The 15,300-nt window shown below is 39.9% G+C and overlaps 1 protein-coding gene across 1 annotated transcript in view; it reads right to left on the bottom strand.

Moving 5' to 3' along the window:
- The window catches only part of LOC123500119 (stress-activated protein kinase JNK-like), a 546,161-nt gene that overhangs the window by 203,648 nt on the left and 327,213 nt on the right, over positions 1-15,300 (bottom strand).

Genomic DNA, 15,300 nt, shown 5'->3' with positions numbered 1-15,300 from the left:
GAATGGACCAAGTGGATAATGAGAAACTGATCCTGAGAGAAGAATGTGATATTCAGAGCACAAGATCGCATAGTAAAAAGCTGAAAAAGGAAAGATGTCTGAGAGATGTAAAAAAATATAGTTTCTCACAAAGATGTGTTGAGACGTGGAACAGGAAGAAGTGGTGTCAGCAACGAGTGTGCATAGTTTTAAAGAAAAATTGGATAAGTGTAGATATGGAGACGGGGCCACACGAGCAGGCATTTTTTTGGAGAATTCTAGTAGACAGGATAAGGAAATGGTATATAAACGAGAAGGAAGAGAAAAAAGTGGAACAAATTTAACTAAAAATGATAAAGGCAAAAGACTAAAAATGATGTATACGAACATAGACGGGGTTTTATCAAGTAAACTAGAATTAAGAGATTACATAAAGAAAAAAAATCCAGATATTGTATGCCTGGCTGAAACAAAACTAAATAAAGCAATCAAAATAGACTTGGATAATAGGTATAATGTATGGAGAAGAGACAGAGTGGGCAAAGGAGGAGGAGGAGTCATGATTATGTTAAGGAAGGAGATAGTGATAAATGAAATGGAATGTGGGGAAGGAAAAGCAGAAGTATTGTATATTAAGATGCATATTAATAAAAAAGATAACAATCATTGTAACATATGTGCCACCAAAAACAAATTCATGGACCAATCAAGAATATAAAGACATGATAGATGACACAATAAGGAGTCTAACGAGAATCGTTAAAGAAAGGAGAAAAGTGTTATTAGTAGGAGATTTCAACTGTAAAGAAGTGGACTGGGAAAATTATGAAAGTGGTATGGGGAAGAAGCCTGGGAGAAAGATTCTTGAACCTAATGATAGACAATATGATGGACCAGAGAGTAAAGGAATGCACAAGATTCAGAGGAAACGACGAGCGAGATTGGACCTAGTTTTTACAAGGGGTATACAAATGAATGATGATATAAGATATAAGTGCCCATTGGGAAAGAGTGACCATGCAATATTAGAAATAGATATAGAAGAGGAAAGGAAGATAGAGACGATTCATACAAAGGAGACCGATTAAATTACAGAAAGGCTGATATTGAGAATCTCAAGAACTATTTTAAAACGTAGACTGGGAGGAGATGGAAAACTCAGAGACAATGCAAGACAAATATAACTTATTTTTGGAAATATACAAAACAGGAGTCAGGAATATGTCCCAAAATATAGACCTAAAGAAGAAGGAAAGAAAGATTGGTTTAATGCAAGGTGTGCTAAGGCAAAGGAGAAAAGAGATGGAGCATGGAAAAGGTGGAGGAGAAATAGAATCCAGCAAATAAGGAAAACTTCAAAGCAGCGAGAAATGAATATGTTAAGGTGAGGAAGGAAGAGGAAAAGAACTTCGAAAAAGACATTGTCGAAAAATGTAAGGAGCAACCAAAATTGTTCTATAGATTCATAAATGGAAAAATTAGGCAAAAAGAAACAATAGAAAGGTTAAAAGGAGAGAACGGGATGGTGGAAGACCCAAAAGTATGGCAGAACTATTAAATAAAAATTCCAGGAGGTCTTTACTAAGAATCCAAATTTGAGAGGCCACAGAGTAATAGAGAGACAATCTATATGAAAGAGATTAAAGTAACCAAGCTTGAAATAAAAGAGTTAATGAAGGAACTGGATGAAGAGAAGGCAATGGGACCAGATGAAGTCTCAGGCAGAATACTGAAAGAATGTAGGGAAGAACTAGCAAGTCCTATATACAACATCATAAAATGCTCAATAGAAAATGGAACAGTACCAGTAGAATGGAAAAGAGCTGAGGTGGTTCCCATATATAAGAGCGGAAGGAAGGAAGAACCTTTAAATTACAGACCGGTATCACTAACTAGTGTAATATGCAAGATGTGTGAAAGAATAATAAAGAAACAATGGATCGAATTCCTTGAAGACAACAAATTAATATCAAATAGCCAATTTGGTTTTAGAAAAGACGGTCTTGTGTAACTAATTTATTGAGTTTCTATTCTAGAATAGTTGATAGAGTACAAGAGAGAGAGGATGGGTTGACTGTATTTATTTGGATTTAAAAAAGGCGTTTGACAAAGTGCCACATGCAAGATTACTGTGGAAGTTAGAGGAGAAGGGTGGCTTAAAAGGAAGCACATTGAGATGGATAGAAAATTATTTGAGGGGGAGAGAAATAAGGACGGTAGTTAAAGATATGAAGTCCAAGTGGAGAGCAGTAGAAAGCGGAGTGCCACAGGGTCAGTATTGGCACCAATACTTTTCCTCATTTATATTAACGACATGCCAGAAGGAGTGAACAGCTACATAAATCTGTTTGCGGATGATACGAAACTGTGCAGAGTTATAAAGCAAAAGGAGGATTGTGAAATACTGCAAGAAGACCTAAATAAGATCTGGGAATGGAGTAAGAAGTGGGAAATGGAATTCAATGTGAACAAAAGCCATGTCATGGAAATGGGAAAGAGTGAAAGACGACCTGTGGGAATCTATAAGATGGGAGATGGAGTAGAACTGGAGAAAGTAAAAAGGAAAAGGACTTAGGAGTGACGATGGAAGAAAACAATCAACCAGTAAGCCATATTGATAGAATTTTAGAGAAACATATAATTTGCTAAGGAATATTGGAGTAGCATTTCACTACATGGACAAAGAAATGATGAAGAAATTGATAAGTACTATAATAAGACCCAGATTGGAATATGCAGGAGTAGTGTGGACCCCTCATAAAAAGAAACACATAAGGAAATTGGAGAGGCTACAAAAATGGCTACAAGAATGGTTCCAGAATTTGAAGGGATGACATATGAGGAGAGACTAAAGGCTATGGATCTACCAACCCTGGAACAAAGAAGGGAGAGAGGAGACCTGATACAAGTTTATAAATTGATCAACGGAATGGACCAAGTGGATAATGAGAAACTGATCCTGAGAGAAGAATATGACATCCAAAGCACAAAATCGCATTGTAAAAAGCTGAGAAAAGGAAGATGTCTGAGAGATATTAAAAAATATAGTTTCCCGCAGAGATGTATTGAGACGTGGAACAGTTTAAATGAAGTAGTGGTGTCTGCAACAAGCGTGCATACTTTTAAAGTAGGATTGGATAAGTGTAGATATGGAGATGGGGCCACACAAGCATAAAGCCCAGGCCCTGTAAAACTACAACTAGGTAAATACACACATACACATGCAGTCAGTATGCTAGGTAAGCACTGATCTTGTTGCCAGCAGTAGTACCATGGCACACACGCCTTTTTCATGTCCTGAACAGCTTGGATAATTTCTCAAATGACTTTTATTATGTTGGAGCTATTAGGGGTATTTGAATCAGTGTATTTTTTGAGTCAGAAAATACAGTACGGGTATTGCTCAATATATGATTGTAATTGCTTCCTAAAAGCCAAATTGTAAAACAAACGATCATATACTGGACTTAAGAATGAATACAAAAAAGTAGTAATGTATTCTGAGACCTATACATGTGCCTTCCTAAAACCCATGAAAATAATGAAACATCATATCTAAATACAGTTATTGTATAAAGTAATAAAACACGTTACATAAATAAAATAAACACAAGAAGAAAGCAATGAAATTAAGATAATTAAAAACAATATTTGTACTAACTCTCAATGTACCCACTGTACTCTCATGTATCTTTATATATAAGCCCCTAAAGAAAACCCATAAAATTCATACAATATCCTGTACAAATACATTATGTATTATTATACAGTAACTACACTAGAAGAAAGGAAGGAAACTGAAAATGAGTGATTGCTGAAGAGACATCAAGAAATATAGCTTTCCTCATAGAAGTAAAGCAACATGGAGCAAACTTGACAATGAAACTGTGGGCTAAAACCATCTATAAATTTAAGGAAATTCTGGATAAAAATAAATTAGGAGGCAGGACAGCCCGAACTGAGTGTGGCTGTTTTCCTGTATCTCACAACTTGATAAATCCACACACTGCCTCTGTAGCAGCACTAAGAGAGCAAACAGTCCGACCTCTCCTCTAATATCACTTACACTAGTATCTCAAATCTTGATCATAATTGGGACGGAAAATACTGAGATTGAAATTTGAAATACTGAGATGCAAAATTAACTTCTTATGAGGAACATACAATTGGGACCAAGCCCTTGCCAAATAACCTATATCTACTCCATTAACTTTCTAGCTTACACCTAAAATATCACACAATATATATTAGAGTTTCTATATTAAACTCCAGGAATTATAAGAAATTATCCCAGTTTTCTCTAATATATTTGTTCAGTTTTTTGCCCTTACATTAATCATGTTTCTCACTTCAGAGTTTTTCACAACACCTTGTTATGGTCCTTTACTTCTATTCTCACTCTTACCTACCCCAATGCCCTTCCATTGCCTATTCATATAGCCAGATAACCAAGTAAATGATCTTGATAACACACTGGCTTTGAACAAATGACAGGTAGCTGGTATATAAGGAGTGTTCCACAGGACATCAGGACATCACCTGCACTCCCCCCCTCTCCCCAACATCCTTCATTTGGAACAGTCAATCAAATAAGCTGTTGAAATTACTTATATAAGAAATTAAGTTTTAATTAGGCATGAGGAAGAGAGAGGCCACAGAGCCCTGTAAGAGTTTATTTATCAACACTGTCTCACCCCCAACAAGGAAAATGCATATCACCTGTGAGCTCCCCTAAGCCATCTTCCCTAAGCCATAGATGCTGTCATAACCCTGCTATGGTGCACTGCAGCATCCTCCATAACCTTCTGGAAGCTTCCGGAGGACGTTTTGGAACACAAACTACCGCTAGATGGGAGAGGAATTTTAAAAAAATCACATCACAATGATCTTTGCTTGTAATAATGTATGCAGCTGAAAAACAACAGTGATCAAGATTCATGTAATTTCATCAAGAAAAGTGAATTGTGGAGTCTTGAAGTGCAACTGAGTTGTGAAATATCACAATGAAATTGATCAAAATTACTTAATACTGCAACCAAATGGATACTCTCCCTCTCTCTCTCTCTAATCCTGTGTAAAACTGGTTGTTCAATGTAAGACAGCATTTGTTGAGTGAATGATAGTTAAGTCCTCACACAATACTGGCCAGTGGCCAGTGTATCCCATGCTCTTACTGATGTTTGCAAGTTGTGCTGTGTGGAAGTGCCCAGTATTACTGTAGCTATGACATGCTTCAGTGAATTCATGGAGTCAACCTTACCCTTGGAGGGGATATAAAAGCAATGGCCCTCCAGCCTTGGGAGAGGGTTTAATATAAGGTAAGGATACGACATTACAGTGACCACGTATAGAGAGATGACCACTTATCTCAATTTTCTTGCTTTATTCTTGTTATATTGTTTATGTAGGCAATTTATATAATATTTCAGGAATTTTATGGGCTTCAGGGAACACTTATATGAAGATCTGGGACACATTACTATTCTATGTTCTTAAGTCTGCTATTCAATCGAATGTTTTACAACTGAATTTTACAAAATCAATCACATAAATAAGGACAGACTGAGGACGTTCAGCGTATAAGACAGGTGAAAGTTGAATGTCAATGTAAAAGAGTAGATATTTATCTGGAGGGTTGTGTTGAGTTGATAGATGGAAGAATATGAAAGGGACACTTCATACTTGGCATACAAGTATCTTAAGATTTTCTACCACCTCTGCTGACTTTACAGAGCCACTAGTAACAACCAGGGACAGTACAGGCAACCCCCAATAACGAACGTTCACACAATGAAATTTCGTTAAAACAAACGTTTCCTTTTACTACCATCTGCTCGTATAACGAACACCAAACTCGCTTTAAGAAACTTTTATCCAGGTAATTTTCTCCAAGTTTGAAAGCCCCGTCGCATCACGCAAGTTGACTGGCTTTTGAATACACTAGCACCTCTCATGGGCAAAACGCACACCACTCACTCCCCTACTCTTCTCCGCCCTTAGTTAAAAACAATCAACAGCATCCAGCAGCAGCTTGTCTTCCCTCACTCAACATGCAACCAAAACACCCTGCAACCAGCCCTATAATATCGCCTAATGTTGCTAAGAAGACCTGGAAGTCTGTTACTCTTGAAGTGAAGCTGGATATTATTCACAGACACGAGAGAGGCGAGAAAACTAATAGCATTGTTCGCTATCATGGCTTGACTCCAGCTACTGTCTCTACTATTTTAAAGTCAACAGACTCTATTAAGAAGGCTGGTGATACTGTATCTTCCTTGCAAGCTAAAAGAATCACCCAAACTCGTGACTCTGCAATGGATAAAATGGAAAGCCTTTTGGAAATGTGGATTAATGACCAGGTACATTGCTGCATGCCTGTATCTACAGTGCTCATCATTGCCAAGGCACACTCACTCTGGGAAGATGTCCAAGCACAGTTACCTGAGGAGGAAAAAGCCAAGACTCCCTTTGGTGCAAGCAAGGGGTGGTTTGATCACTTCCATAAGCGAGTTGGTTTACACAACATACAGACAACAGGTGAGTCTGCCAGTGCCGATCGTCCTGCTGCTGATGTGTTTGTCTGTCTGTCTTAAAGCAGCATATCTCTAGTAGTGGCTATTGTAGTAAACAGATAATTAATCTAGATGAAACTGGCCTGTATTAAACCTTTTCTGTACTAAGATGCACTCTCGCTTTGTTTACTCTCAATGGAAGTTCAAGTCAGGGGTCAAACTTGTTATTCGCTTAACGAAAATTCAGGCAACAAACGTTTTTTTAGGAATGTAACCCATTCGTTAGGCGGGGGTTGCTTGTACAGTGTTCTTTATGGAGGGACATAAAGCCACCAAACTGTCTATTTAAAAGTTAGTATCACATATAAATTGCTAAGAAATTTTTTGTTATTTTTTCTTTTTTCTTAATCTAATAATAATCAATTTTGTTTATTTATTTATCTATTTCACTACTGAAAAGTTATGGCCAAAATCATTGATTCCACTCCACAGGATGTACTAACAACATGCATTATGTGAAGGTGGTGGGGGGCTAGCCTAACATTACTTGGAATAGGGGCATATTATTGCCTTTTGCATTGAGTCTTTGGCACTCTGCATAATGATGCATCAATTGTACACAGCTACAAGATTACTCTTACATAACTTGTATTACTGATTAAACAGAGTGTATCTGCCTACAGAAGATAAACTCAAAACCTTAAAAGATGAAACTAACAAGACAGCAGTATACAGATTTGAGTAAGTTGAGAATGTATATAAATCACTCCATCCCCCATTAAAAAAAAAAGTGGAATGCTAAAAGATATGAGAAAGAGTTGGCCAGACAAGGTATGTTCATGGTAAAAGATCAAAATAACACTCAAAGGGAACTTTCTGAAGGTTAAAGCCATGAGGTGCATCTACAGAGAGAGAGAGAGAGAGAGAGAGAGAGAGAGAGAGAGAGAGAGAGAGAGAGAGAGAGAGAGAGAGAGAGAGAGAGAGAGAGAGAGAGAGAGAGAGAGAGAGAGAGAGAGAGAGAGAGAGAGAGAGAGAGAGAACTGAAGGATTTAACAGCAGTCATGATAAGGTGAGGGAGTAGAGGTGAAGGAGAGAGAGATTCAAAGTTATCCAAGGCAAAATTTTCAATACAGTCCAGAGTAAAAAATTCAAATATATAAATGAAATATATGGCAGTGGTACTATCTAAAAAAAAAAAAAAAAAATTAGGATGTGATCCAGAAATCACAGAATGAGTTGAATCTAATATGACTGACATTAATTGTTTATTTACTTATATTCTTTTAAGGGGAAGGGAAGTTATAAAATAAATCTAACAAGAATATGGATTAAACTATAAAGATTGTATATGGAAGGAGACAAATGGATAAAACACTATTTGTAAACCACCTAAATCAGATTAACCCTCTTGCCCCAGGATGACGTCATAAGTGTGCATGTCGTACCTAGGGTTTGTGGACATGCAAAACTTCAAACACTATAATTGTATGTAACAATGATTCTGTCTAAACCCAACAGTCAAATATCATATATGAAAATAAACAAAATGAAATGTAGGTGCTCGTCACATCAATAAACCATCTCAATAATGTGAGCCTTTCTTGATAAGGAAATAATTCTGGCAAATTGCATGTAAGTGATTTTATTCCTCTAGGGTGGCTGACCATGGAAGTCTTTGGTCCTCAAAGAGGAGGTCTTCCTCTTGGAGGATCGATCAATCAATGGGTATGAATAGCACCTGGCAACTAAGGTCATATGGTGCTATGGCAAGCAAAGGGGAGTGGTAAGGATAATGGTAGGGTTATGGGTTTAGTGGGTGTTAGGGTGGGAAGTGTACCTTATGGTACACTCATTATATCAAGTTAAGAGCTCTGATTTGCTTTAGGTAGATGAGGTGATCTGCAGAGAAGGTATGTGACTCAGTGAGAATATCACAGAGCCTTGGAGGGTGGGAGAGGAATGCTAAATGGGGGAAGGCAGTTGTTCGGGGAGTGTATGTGCAGGGCAGAAGAGAGGAATGTGGGAGACAGAGAGGGCTTCGTTACAAGTTGGGAATAATGAAGGTGAAGAGTTGTTCATGAGGCAGGAGTGGGTGAAGTTGGTGTGATCAATACGTAACTGAGCCAGTATTGTTTCTGTACATTTATTTTGGTGCCACAGGTTCAACCAAGGAGAAATAGAGGGTTTGACTGCAAGAAATTTGTTTGTTGAGAGTTTGGACTAGGAGGATTGTCAACGGTCATACAAGTATTTGCGGAAGAAGGGAAAGTAGTCCAAGCATGGAATATACTGAAGAGTTGGGGTACCCAATGATGTAGCCATGCGAACCAAAAAACTCAACCCACTTATTGCAAGGTATACCCACATGGCTTGACACCCAGCAGAAGTGGATGGTCTTTTTCAGTGTTGAAAGACAGAAAAGCCAGTCCTGGATTTTGCAGACTAATGGATTAGTAGACAAAATAGATTGGATAAGTGACAGGGAGTTGGTATAGTCAGTGAAGATAGTAAAAGATTATGATGGATAAATGGAGATATGTTTTAGGGCATAGAGGATGGCATAGAGTTCAGTGGTAAGAACACTGGTGACTGATGGCAGACAAAACTGTAAGTGTTGATTAGGAAAGAGGATGGCAAAACCAGAGCCATCAACAGACTTGGACCCATCTGTATAAACTGGGGTGTCTGCACTGTGTCAAAATGTGTTCAAGAAAGTAGGCCTTTAGAACAGGAGGAGGAGTCTTAGACTTAAGACTTGTATATCACAGAATTGCATATTGAAAGGGTAGGAAGTAGCCAGGCCGGGAAGGTGTGACAATGAAATGGAAGAATATGCAGGTTGAGAATAGGAGAAACGAGTTAACATGCAGTCTGAAGGAGAGAGTGTAGTTCAGGATTAGATGACCCTGAGGCATAAATAGCAAAATCATCAACATAAAGGGATGAATGAACTCCAACTGCCCAGAAGGAAAAAAGTGGTACTAAGGACACAGCCTTGGGGAACTCCCTTGCATTGAGAGAAAGTTAAGAAAGTATGAGAGTTGACACAGACACAAAACGTTTACTAAGGAATGACTATATAAAAACACCCATATTACCATTGATACCATTAGAGGACAACTGATAATAGATGTGGTATTTCCAGCTTGTATCAAAAACCTTCTCAAAGTCAAAGACAGCAAGAACGGATTCACAGGAAGCAAAAGCTGTAAAAATGAAAGTTTCCATGTATGCTAGGGGGTCAGAAGTGCTTCTGCAGTGTCAGAAACCAAATTGAGAGGAGAGTTGTTTAGATTCCAAAACCACATCAGATGGGAATTTACCATCCTTTCAAGTAATTTGCAAAGGCAGCTGGTTAGAGCAATGGGGCTGTAATCCTATGGTGAGGTACCAGTCTTGCCAAGCTTAACCCTTTCAGGGTGCAAATAGGTTTTTGGGTCATGTCTGTGAGACGCAAATTCGGCCGAAAAATCAAGGTTTGCAAAATTGAAAAGAATCAATATTCTCATGCATAATAGTCTTACGCATATACTGTAAAAAATTTAGGTCTTTACTCACCCTGGAAAGTGGTGCACCAATGATAGTTAGTTGGCTTTCTGATGGTATGTTGTGCGCTGTTGAGTATTGCTATCATAGCAGATGGTTATTTTCTGCCGCAACTTGTGCAGGTGTTTTCACTAAATTACACAGAATTTTCTGCCTGATTTGAACTGCAGTTGCTCAGAACTGCTCCAGAATGTGCTAGGGTAATTATTTTTCACACCTGTGCATACATTATGCCCACACAAATAATATAAAATACGTTTTCAGAGTGTTTTCTTGATGTACATACTATCATAAGCGAGGATACGCATGCCCGTATATGGTAATATACGAAATACGCAATATACTACCAATAAACAAATAATATCTGGCATATTTGCTCTCTAACAACAAGATTTGATCATTACTCTTGTTATTTCTGTAAATAAATGCATAAATAGCCACTAGCAACATCGTAAAATAATAATACAGTAAGGTCTCGGTTTACGTCAGAGTTACGTTCCTGAAACATGACGTAAGTCGATTTTGTACGTAACTCGAGTTTCCGTACATTTCAAAGCATATTATGGAGTTTTCAACCAATCATTGTTTATGGTCATTCAGGTAAGTTAAAGGTTATATTGTTATATTATTTACAAGTATGTAGGAATATGAAACACAAGCTTGTTTTTGTTGTTGATTAGGGCCACGAACGCGAAGGACTGCAGGTTGCCGAGAGGGGTGGATGCCTGAGGCCGCCAGAAGGGTGGGCAGGTCGAATGTTGTGACGCCCAGGGTGGACAGCTGGGAGCGTAGTGCAGTGCGGTGGGAGTAGAAGCGTGGGCAGCGGGGCAGGAAATGCAATAGGAAAGTGCAATAGGGATCGGCAGACAGGCACAGACGGTGCAAGTCAGCTGCGAGTGTCGTGTGGCCCACGTGAAGGCTCCAGAGTTGTTATTGTTGTGATGGGTGTGCGAGCCCTCAAGGTCGTCAACCTCTCCGTTGTCATGGTAACGGGCTTCCCATTTTCTTCTTCCCTTCCTCACACACAGCTGCTACCTCCCTTCTCATGTCTTTTAATTATGTCCTCTTTTTTCTTGTAGCGTAATGGTTTTCCTTTTCTTAGCATCACTGCTGTCACTAAGAAGTTTTCTCTTTGGTGCCATTGAGCAAGATACTAAGAACTTGAGTCAGTAAACGCAGAAGTAGGATAACACTCTTGCCAGGGGCGACGGTGTGGTGGAAGTGAGGCAGGGTGTTATTGTATTCAAGCGTGAGGCGGGCGGTGTGGCGGGCAACCACCAACAATAACAATAAATCCCGCACTTTACGATTTATAAATTTTCAATTTTTTAATCTTAAATTGCCTTATAGTGGACTGACGTAACTACGAGTTTGACGTAACTCGAGACCGACGTAACCCGGGACTTTACTGTAATTGTGAAAAAAAGGGGCATCTGATACTCTATTGCCACTGTGACTATATTTTTCTTACCATGCAACTGATGGCGCATCCCATGAGTCGAGGGAAGATGGGAAAATGTCATCTGGCAACTAGCAGCAGCCAGGAGGCACGCGGTTTAATTCTATGACTCGTCAAATATGGGACCACGATCGTGGACAGGAGGCATTTCCCTCAAAGCCACGATCGTGGTCCGGAGCACTGAAAGGGTTAAGAAGGGAATAATAGGGGCTTTGCACCATGAAGGGGGAAATTCACCCTTTGTCCAAATTCTATTAAATAATGCAAGGAGGAAGGATATGGAAGAAGGAGTTAAATGGCGAAGCATCCAATAATGGATGCCATCAGGACCCTCAGAGGTATTACGACTATATTAGACAGCCGAACCAAGTTCAGAAAATGTAAAGGGAGAATTGTAAGAGCCAGAAGAGCTCAGATAGAAGATAATTAGGTGTGCATTCTGTAATAAGTTTGGTAGTCTGAAAATCAGTAGGTAAATGAGCACCTGTACTGACTTCACTGAAAAAAGGGGCCCAACTTGTTGGCCATTTACAATAGGTCTGTTACATACAGTAACCCCCTACACTTGGTGAATTAATTAGTCTAGCAAAACTACTGCCAAATGTGAATTTTGCCAAGCATGAGTTCTTTATACCATATAAATTGCCTAAAAAATGCCTCAATCAGTCTTTGTTAATTGCTAAAGTCTCTCTTTTGACCCCTTAAATGCCATCTTTCAAGCTAAAATAACATCTTTTGCCTTCACATATTAAAACACATGTCCAAAACAGACCAATAAACAATAAATAAAGCTAATAAGACATGATATAAAAGCTGTAACTCCCGTTTCTCCACCCGTTCCCCTCGCCCATTTTCGTCCTTGCTGTCACCACCATTGTCCTTACCCCCACTGTTGCGCTGGTAGAAGCCATGTTGGCAGTAAATCGCCAGAATTCGTTCCCACACTAGCAGAAAAAAGGGTTGCACAAACAAAATGGCTGATGGGGACTCTCATACTGCGTTCTGATAGGTTTAGAGAGAGGTCTGACGTCACCGGGGAGCCACGTGGTTCGCCGTGAGGCCGCTAGGGGACCACCAAGTTTGAATTCAAATCGCCAAGCATGCACTCGGTGGTCCATGGCCACCCTACCGCCAAAAGCAAATTTCGTCAAGCTGAGATTCACCAAGTGCGGGGGTTTACTGTAGTTACCATTAAGATTCAATGTTATTGCTATAGGGGATAGATGCCTGCCAGATAATTTATAGATACATCTCCAGACTGCTGCAATAGGGGTAGTAGAGGTAATGGAAGAAACATATTGTTTACAGGTTGTAGTCTGAGATATGCACATATCTCACATTATTATAGCAAAATAGGTGAGCATACCAAATGCTGAAGTAAAGGATGAGGGAGGTAAGAACAGGTTTGACAGAGTTAAGAAAGCATGAAAGTCAGCTCTATCAAAGCACCATCTTGGAGGGCTGGGTAGTGGGACACAAGATGTAGGAGACAAAAGAATAGGAAAGTGATCATTGACAGGAACCTGGTCTAGGACTGACTGACCAATGGAACTGCAAAATAAGAGCAGGGGAGCAAAGTGAGAGGTCTAAACAGGAAAAAGATTATGTTCGGGCATCAAAGTGAGTAGGGTAGTAAGAGTTAAGAATGATAAATCAGAGAAAGACAGAGACTGTTGAAGGGAGTGACCTCGGGAAGAAATAACAGTCACGCCAAAGGATATGTCAGCAGTTGAAGTCCCCAACCACCAACAGAGGGAGAAGCAATAAGGAAAGGTGATGAAAAGTAGAAAAGTCAATAGGGATAGAGGGGGAATAGTAAATAAAGACAACAGTGATTCAGCTGTGAAGATACACATGTACAAGGGAGCATGGAATAGTAGTTTTAATATTGAAGGAGACATAGGGGGTCTTCTGGTGCACTAAGATAGCAGTAACAGTTAGGGAATGAGGTGAAGATAGGAAGTGATAGTCAGGAATAGGGATGGGTATGTAAGTGAGGAAAGTTTCTTGAAGGCAGACTATTTAGCTCAAAAGAAGGTATCAGAGGTCTTGTCTGTGAGAGCAAAAGCCACAAATATTCCAGTGAATAACAGACACTAGAAAGAGAAGATTAGAAGGAGAGTAAAGTTAACGAGATGTAATATTGGTAGAAATACAGGTGACAGAAGTAGTAGGAATAGGAGTGTCAGAAACAAGTAGAGGGGATGGGGGAGGGGAATCAGAGCTGAAGGAGTTAAGGCTAGGAGGAGAGTCCAGGGATGTGAAAGATTCAATGGTATAACCAGGGGGCAATAGAAGTTTTAGGAAACTAGGTGTACTGCCCCTGTATTGTGGGCAAGAAGGGGTGGGATGAAGTAGAGGAGGAGAGCAGAGGGGTTGGTGAGATGGATGCTAAAGAGGGGTGGGATTCCATTGAGGTAAGATGTTGAAAGGCATTTAAGGGGACTAGGTGTGAGGCACTCAGAGGGTTGGTAGGAAGGATGAGTGGGAGAAGTAGGAGAGATAGAGATATTGGAGGGAGTGCATTCGGAGGATGATGGATTTCAGCAACAGTAGAAATGACTGTAGTATCTGTGGAAGAAGGTGAAATGATAGTGGTAGAAGAGGCCCAGGGAGGACTATCCTAAGTAACATAGTTTCCAATATCCATTATGGTCTCAGCCTTGTGAACTGGAGAAAAAGGTCAGGGAGTAGAGACTTGCTTATATGGAGGTGAAGACGATGCTGAAGGTGTGGTTGACTTAGGGGAAGTTGTGGTGGGGTTGGAAGGTAGGGAAGTGTGGAGAAGGCGTTTAGCTTGCTTGCAATTGCATTGTGGCTGTAGGGGGAGTGCTGAAGGTGTTGAAGATGGAGTGTCTGGGTTCAGGTAAGAGAAGGCATTAGAAGTTGTGATAGCAGGCATGTTAGCTGGAGGATTTGTACAAGTCAAAGGACCAATGTTAGCTGGAGGATTCATACGAGTCAAGGAAGCAGGAGATGGTACAGGTTTTGAGACAGTGGGAGGTCAGAATCCAAGAAGAAAAGCTTGTTGTTGAGCTTCTTTAAGGGTATATCCATTCATGAAGTGTATGGCAGCAACCTCTGGTTCAAAGCAGTAGGCAAGACAGCCAAGATAGAATACATTGTAGTTTCATGTGCAATTATCGCAGATTCAGTTTTGGGAAGGGCAGTCCACTCGAGTGTGAATTGGTGAAGAGCAAAGCGGGCAGCATGTAGTTGACCTGCAGTACTTTACTGGATGGCCAAAACACCAACAAATTTAAGACTGGCAGGGAGATAGTATGTAAGGTTTCACTTTGTAACATGATCCACCTACACGTAGGTTGTCAGGGAAGTCTTGACCAATGAATACAATCCTGGCAATTTTAACAGAAACTTTGCGTCGGCCATGTGGGGGTAAGGAATAGCAGTGCACTGAAGTGACATCATGGTAGTCAGCAACGAGCTCTTTCAGGTCTGATGAAGTCATGCCATGGGATGTTGTCAACTGGGCACTGTTCTGGAGGAATAGCAATGGTGCCAGTGCAGGTATTTAGCTGCTGATCTAGCAAGATGGGGAAGGGATTCCCGTGTAGATCTGTGAATTTCTGTATGGTTTGTAACTGTGCCTCTGTGTCAACAATTACGAGGTGTGTGTGGTCTTGGCGGGTCACACGTGTGACCCAACCTACCTGGCACTGTAAGCATTTTTAGAAGGATATGGTATTGTCTGCATATGGGGCAGTCTGTGGTACTACAATATATTACAGCCAATGCCAAGGTCCAAAGAGTGAATGTAAAAGATCAGATGACTGAGTGGTAAAA

The sequence above is a fragment of the Portunus trituberculatus genome, chromosome 50 (genome assembly GCF_017591435.1).
Source record: "Portunus trituberculatus isolate SZX2019 chromosome 50, ASM1759143v1, whole genome shotgun sequence".
Taxonomy (NCBI): domain Eukaryota; kingdom Metazoa; phylum Arthropoda; class Malacostraca; order Decapoda; family Portunidae; genus Portunus; species Portunus trituberculatus.
Note: the sequence above shows the minus strand (reverse complement) of the source record. Positions and strands in the feature narration are given on the sequence as shown.